Below are 8,217 nucleotides of genomic sequence, written 5' to 3'. Positions count from 1 at the left end.
GCTGGCAGGGGTCCCCCCATGGTCCCCTCCCCTGCCCCTACTTGCCAGCTCAGAGTCCAGCTCCAGCTCCCCGCTGCAGACACCGGAGACTGCCCAAATCCTCGAAGCTCTCCAAATCTTTTCCAAACATTCGGAGAGCTTTGAATCAATTTGGACCTTTTAAGTGGTCCCCCGATTCAATTCGGATTCAGAGATTTGGCCACCAAATTGAGACGAATCTCCTCCAAATTGAATCACCATCCGAAGCTTTGCACAGCCCTAATAGTAGACCCCCAAGGAAAAAACAAGACCCTTCTGCTAGAAAAGGTTTATGAGAATGGTCTCCGATGCCTCTCTTTTCTTCATACTGGTCTCTTCTGGAAAGGGTGGTGGCTTTCACACAGCTTTATGCCCCTTCCTTCTCTGTGAGGGAAAAGCAGGAACTTTAAGAAGTTGGCATCAAAGACGTTGGCATGGCCTGTATCCCTCCTCTCTGTTAGGTGACTCCTATCACCCCTCAAAACAGTTTCCTGGGTCTCTGGATTTAAAAGGTTTTGATTTGTGCAACTGGGACTGTCAGGAAAGGTTTAGCCACTGACGAGTAAACCATTCTGAGTTTCTTTTAGTCACAATGAGACACCAGCGTGGCATCGGTGACCGCACTGCCATTTTAATAGGAGCTGAAAGAACAGGTCTTGGAACCTTCAGTCCTTACAGCTCAGATTAGATTAGCAATATGCATTACATGATTATCTTATCTGGCATTATTTAAATACACCTCACAGGACATTAGCTTCAAGCAGACTGTGAGAGAAGACGACCGGTTATGTAACTTGTGTGCATATGGGCATACGTCAATGGGTTTGTGCATGTGTGTACCACGTCCACGAGTCTGTACAACTAGTCAGGTGTGTGTGCAAGCAGTTCACAGTGGTATTTTCTAAAAAGCTATACATACTGGCAGGGACATTCAAGGTGACCTGCTGGAGAGCCCTTAAAGGGCACTGATCTTTCAGAGGATCGGTGACTAAAGGTTTTCTGGAAACCAAACCCCGCAAAAAAAAAAAAAAAGAAAAGAAAAGAAAAAAGAGAGAGCAGAGATTAAGAACCCAAAATCTTCCATTTAAGTCCTGCTGAGACTGAGGGGGTTTGCCTTGATTGCACTTATAGTATAACAAATCTCTAATGTAGACAGGCGAATCTATGAATAAATGAAAGCTAATCTAAACCCCAATTCGCACTAGTGCAAATGCAGTTTTAAGTATGGTTAGACAACACACTGCAAAGTACTTCAGCCCCTCTGTGACAGAAGCTTGTCCTGGTGAAACCACGTGACTATGATTATGAAGGGCTGAAATCCCTGGTGGGTGCAAGGCCTTAGCAATAGCAGCAGGTACAGGCACAACCTGTGTACAGGTGCACTAGAAAGAAAATCTTTTATAGTGAGCTAAAGCACTCTCAGGGAGGTCACAAGAAATACTTAAAGGACTCCCTTAAGTCATCCCTGAAACATTTCAACATTGACTTGAAGTCCTGGGAAGATCTCACTCCCGATCACTCCACCTGGCGAAGCCTCATCCATACTAGAGCTACCATCTACAAGCAGAGAAGAACTGCTGAGGCAGAGCAGGAGTGCAAACAGATCAAATCTTGCAACAGCGGCATGTCCGCTGTTAATCAAGCAACCCATCACAGCATCTCTTGCTCAGTGCGCCACAGACGGTTCAAAGCACAAATTGACCCGATCAGCCATTCACATGTTCACAGAAACCAAACCAAAAAGTGATGTCATGCTCCTCTTTGAATGTGAAGGATGAACAACAACAATAGGCCAGCAGTGACATTTTAACAACAATACTGTGTCCTTCAAACATGTCGACACTCTTGAATGCTTGTTATAAATCTTAGATCTTCTTTTAATGATGTCCTGAGCCAGTCAACACAGTTACACCGTGCAAGAAATTGAGAGTCACCAAAATATTATGTTGCTCAAGTTATGGCCATAAACTGGGCTCAAAAACTTCCAGCCTTTAGAAAGAAGTATGCCAGTGCTCCTCACAAACAAGTCAAGACAGCCACAAGGATTCATTAAATCTAGTTACCGAGCAATTGCAGCAGAAGCATGTTTATTATTTGCTCACTTTCCCCCTTCATTTTATCTAACATTTACATTACTGCTCTTGAGAAGACCTCCTCAGCTTAACTCGGTGAGGAACTCATGCTCAGTATGGCATCGACAAGCCAGGAATTCGCCCAAATGGCTTTGTTCACATTTTCTGCTGCAACGCTGAATACCTAATGAAATGATCTCACCAGTCTACCGCTGAAGTTAGCAAATGTGACTGCTGAGAAGGGGGAAAAAATGTTTAAGTGCAACAATTGGAAGATGAGGGCAAAAATAGATCATACATAAATGTACAGTTTGCACACGTGACAGTCTTGATCTGAGGACGTCAAAGAGCTTACACACTTTAGCAAACCTAAACACTTCCTTTCCCTAGGAAGGTAGGTACGGTAGGGTTATTACCATCTGTAAACAAAGTAGACTAAATGAGGCACAGAAGGATTAAAAGTGTTGCCCATGGTCAAATACCGACTCAGTGGACGAAACAGAAATGCACAGGACCCAGGATCCCCAACAGCCAAGCCCTGCTTTAACAACAACATAGTACTCCCCTTCACAGTTCCAGTTCACAGCTTTACATTCCCGTTACTTTAAAGCTTGCAATTAAAGATTTTTTTTTGTTTTGCAAAAATCTAGTTGGTCTCATAAAAGATATGACCTCTACCACGACTTCTGATTCCATTGCTTTAAAAGAGTATTCAAGCTTTTTTGAAATGCTCCATTTTTGTCTTGGCCTGGGGAACTCACTGGGCAGGCATCTTTTGTCCTTCAGGCTCTTGGTCATGTACTCTAAACAAAAATAGACAAAGTCCACCTTGACAATGTAATTAAACCCTGACCTGGACGAACTGGTCTTGGGGGACTGAGTTCACAGATCTCCAATGACCACTTATCCTTGGCCATTCTGCAGAAACTGCTGAGTGCAATGGCTCCTTTCCTTTTTTGTGTCCTTCTGACAAGGGATTCAGGAGAATTTGCAGATTCATCAGACTCTGACAGGGCCGTGCTATAAGCACTTCTGCTATGGCCTTGAACTTGCAACCTGTGTGCTCTCAACCATGTGTCCTAGTACATCTGCCAACACAACTGCCCCCCTGCGTTGCAATCGTGATTTCTCAAGATAGCTGCCCAGTAAGAATGTGGCACAAACCCACCAAATTCATTTCCAATAGTCCCTCCATGCCAACAGCTTCAGTTTACTTTCAAGCAAGGCAAGATGCATGCCTACAACCTACATCCCATATTAGAAATTCTTGAACTTGAGCGTGCCTCTAATCAAAAGATTAGAGATTTTAATGAACTATTAGTGCCTAAGAATCAACAATATCCAAGATACAAACTAACAGCTATAGAGACAGTTTCCTCACCTGCTGACTATTTTTATTTTCATGTGCCAATTCTGTATAAATTTCACTTTTTCTTTGATGTCTCCTGAAACACCCTATGACTACTAAATGCTTATATGTGACACTCTATTACTAACAAACTGGTGGCTGCCTTGAGAGAGCAGAAGATGAGGTTGCAGGGAGGTGGAAGTAATACAGAGTGACCATTTCCACCTAGAAATTACTTATATTATTTTTTTCCTGCTCAGCTTGAAGAAATGAAAAGCACATGAGAGCCAAGCAGCAGCTTGGGATTTACAGCCTCCCTCCCTGGCTGGATATTTCTGAATCAGCCCGCTTGCTGCCACAGCAGCCATTTCCAGTTCACTGCTGAGAATCCATAAATGTATTAAAAGGAAACCCTTAAGGTGTCCGTCCCACGCTTCCCCCCCCCTCCCCACACACACACTTTGAAAGATGCTTTCCTTCTAACTCAGCACTTTAAAATAATCCCTTGTACAAATGAAAGTGAAATCTTGCTTGCTAACCAACACTTTTACCTTCCATCATCTGTGCAAAGTTGCAGACACAGCTCAACTTCGGTACAGGCACCTGCAAACTGGTAGTACAAACTGGTTTGTTACTATGGAAGAGTTCAAGCAATGGCTTAAGTCTAACAAGTGACTTCAACGGGATTGTTTAAAAGTGCTGGGCTGCTCAGACAGTGAGAGAGAGCAATTCCCAAATGCTGTTTATGCACACCAACTTGTTAATATAGTGACGCTGTATTGGACTGAGCCCACAGATTAGTTATTTCAGGGTTTTTCAGGAATGTTCCTAATATTAAAAGGGATTAAAATATGTCTGATGTAGAATTCAAGCATACTGGTTCAAAGCCTAAAGTTCATATTCAAGATTTATCTGCAAAAGACCTTCACTGAAGGAGGGAATTTAAGATACTTTCTTCCAAGTAACAAGATATTCATACACACAAAATACATCTAAAAAAAATTGAGCTTTGTATCTACTAACCTTGGAAATGTCCCTTGCGAAATTAAATGTCTACAGAGAGTCAGGGCAGTGCTTACATTAAGCCTTGTTATTTCCAGTCTGCAAAATAAAGACAGTTCACTTAATACACAAAGCAGCAGCCCAAAACTTTGCAAGCTTAAGTCAAAACTATTGCAGAGAGATTTTCCCAAACCTGGGGAAATAATGTCTGCTTTGCATCCTACCATTGATATTATTTTGTCACACTATCCAGTGACATGGCAGTCCTTGGGTACCACCTTTCATTTAAATCCTTACTTAGTTTCCATCCCCCACCATTGAAGGAACCTGGAACTTCCCCTAATGCTGTGCTTCAAAGCACACTGCCTACATAACGTTATTTTTTGTATCACATTTATTCCTACAGGTCCCAACTGACTTGGGGGGTGGGGGGTCTCTTGCTTGATGCTGCAGTGTACAAATGATTAACGCCTGCTCTAAAAGACATACAAAGAGGGAGGGTGAAAACTGAATGGGAAAGCAATTTGCCCATGATCACACAGGTCAGTAGTAGAAGTAGAAATACAATTTGAAGGCAACAACCTGGTCCAGTGAAAGTCCCTCCCAGTCTATGCCATATCCACTAGGTAACACTGCCCTCACAACTGATAAACTTTCATAAATAAGGATTATTCCTATTTAACATGCAGGGAAGTCATTGGGTAAGTGACCTGAACAAGATTTCACAGCAATTTAGTCTCTTCTCCAGGATTAGAATTTGGGATATTTCTACTTTTCCACTTTTGTTGCTGGTCTAAAATGCTGTACAATCCAAGATACCATAAATGTGAGCATTCAAGGTGGTAAAAGGACCGTGAAACAAATCTGAACAATTTTTCCGCTATCTAATACACTAACCACGGACCTTCAAACACAGCCGCGGAATTACAACCTGCTTTGAAGCAGTTTCAAAAGCGCTCGCACATCATTTGTAATTTTCTGTAATAACTTATCCCCCCCCACATCCCATTCCCATAGTAACATGGAAATGATAAAATATGTAACATCGCAATCCTCTCCCAAATTGGAGTACTGCATCTGCTTTTAGTCGAAACAGAAGTCTTGAGAGCACTCACCCAAATGCATGTGTCAGGTGAGCGAATGTCCCTGCTCCAGCAAAAATATTCGGTGTTGGGAGACTGACACTCATATATGAAATATTTCATCTCGGGAGCTCCAGTCCTGCAAGAGCTCAAAATGCACCCATAAAAAACACACCGAACAATTTAACGGATAAATTAAAATCTGGCCACAGTTAATCAGGCTGATAACCAAAAACTGGTACCATTTATAAAAAATAACAAAAACACCTGAACTGCCTAGGTCTCTTTAAACAAAGGTTTAAATTATTTTTCTTTCTTTATACTCCCTTATTTCACAATTTGGGAAAAGTCAAACTGTACAAAGCACAATCCATCTATCCCCAGTTTTGTCGCCTTTTTTTTCCGTTTCTTTACTATTTTCTTTGTGTTTCAATCTACCTGGTTCAAACAGGGTCTGTGGTTGCTTCAGCAGCTGAGTTTTAGTGATTTCTCTAATCAGCTCTGATTAGCTCCTTTTACTCTTTGCTTACGTTTGGTTAAAAGCTTTCTTTTTCTTCTATGCCTGTTTGCATTTGGATCACTATTACTTGCTTACTTTCTGCATCTTGTAAGAAAACACCCATTGCATTGTGCTGTAATGTGTTTGGATTTAAGGCTCTCAGGGATCAGTCTCCAAACAATACTGGTGCAGGTAAACCAGTGGCCAAGGGGAAGGTACCTAACTCCTTTGTTTGCAGAAGTTTACATCCTGCAATCTCTTAAAACTTCCTTTTAAGAGCAACTAAGGCTTGTTTAATGAGGCTGAAGTTGGTTGCTTATTCCCAGTTACTTTTCAACCTCATCTTGTTTAAAACTATGTACAGTCGGACCCCCAGTTACACGGTTTTGAGTCACACATACACACTTTATATCATGTGACCATGTTGTAACTTACAATACCCTGCTTCACGTTTACACTGTTTGCGGTAGAGCAGTTGTTAGTTTGGAGTCAGCTTAGGTAGCGTTAGCATCACTTGTCGTCTCCTCCAAGATTGTCCATCATTTTTGGTTACGTTAACCCCTGAATATTTGTGAAAATGGCATCAAAGAAAGCCTTTGTTGTGCCCAAAAGAGCATGAAAATCCATCACCCTGGCCCAGAAAATTGAAATCCTTGATAAATTAAGAGAAGGCAATAGTGCTGCATCAATTGTCCATCAATTGCCCACCCAATTTAAGCGAATCGACTGTGCTCATTTTTAAAAAGTGAGCAAAAAATTAGAGACTGTGAAAACGCCAACCCCTGTGAGTTCGAGAGTGCCGTTGGTGACTACAATTCGTCATTTAGATAAAGTTGAGAAACTCCTTAATCTTTGGATCGATGAAATGACCAATACAAAAGGAGCAGTTGTCAACGGCACGGCAATTAGGACTAAAGCTTTGTCTCTGTCTGAGCACATAGCTGGGAGTAAAGGTTTTAATAGGGCTATTAATTCCATTATTTTGTGGTTAAATATCCTTTTATTATTAAATAATATTATCAAATCTTGTTCCTGGGTTCCTATCCCCCTGTTTTCCATTGACTTAATGCCTCGAGTTACACGGTATCAACTTACATGGTGTTCTTCGGGAAGGTATCCCCCACGTAACTCGGGGTCCGACTGTATAATATTACACATTATACACATGTCCATTAACTATATATAGCACCTATTATTCTATCTAAACTGCTGTATTAAGTATTTTTCCTGGGGTTTTTCTACTACTTTTTTGTTCATTTTCTCACCTCCCCACGAGTCTCTTCCTCTTTCAAGATCTGCTTTGCTTTGCTCCGTCTTTTCCATGTATATACATTTAGTTTTCCTTCACCGTGGCAGGCATTTCATTCTCTCTTCTCTTACTGCCCTAGAAAATTTTTTCTCTTGCTTGCCACATCCAGGACAGTGTTTTGCTCTGTTTTTCCAGGTTCTCCTTTAACAATTTCCTTTCTTCTCTATTCGTCCTTCTTTCCCTGCCTCTTTTTTGTTTGGTTGGTTTGTTTGCTCTCCTCCTCTTCACACCTGAATGACATTTGCTTTGGGCCCAGTTTCTGTTTGAGAGACAAGAGGGTTGAAAGCAGTGGGGACAGGTGTGTTAGCGGGGTTGGAAATGGCTTCAAGGCAAGGTAGGACATGCTTGCATGAGGAGCAAGGGGGTGTCAGAAAATGCAGGGGATAACACTCATCAAGGGTTAAGAACTTAATATATTTTAATGGTATTAAACGTCTTCCTCATCACTGTATAGCAAGCACCACAAAATTAAACATTTGGATGCTTATCTGGCTGGATAAGAAGTGGTGCAAGCACCTTCTCTGGACACTTTTAAGAAACATTTGGATACCTATCTTGCTGGGATCCTTTGACCCCAGCTGACTTCCTGCCCCTGGGGCAGGGGGCTGGACTCGATGATCTTCAAGGTCCCTTCCAGCCCGAATGTCTAGGAAATCTATAATCCTCTAAAGGGCCCCATATGACTCCCTTGCACCAGGCCCCAACAACCCTAAGGCCAGCAGTGCTGAAAGTCAGCTGTGATGCAGGCCCTGTCACATATGCCTGAGCCAGTTCAACACAATCTGAAAGGTCACTAATTTGCTCTTATGTAGAGAAGGGAATAAAAGGAGCAAACACAAAAGTGGCAATCCTCGCTGCACCCCAGAGCATAAGTTACTCCTAGGAAA

This window comes from Alligator sinensis, unplaced genomic scaffold (assembly GCF_000455745.1).
Source record: "Alligator sinensis unplaced genomic scaffold, ASM45574v1 scaffold278_1, whole genome shotgun sequence".
NCBI classification, from domain to species: domain Eukaryota; kingdom Metazoa; phylum Chordata; order Crocodylia; family Alligatoridae; genus Alligator; species Alligator sinensis.
This window is presented reverse-complemented; position numbering follows the sequence as displayed.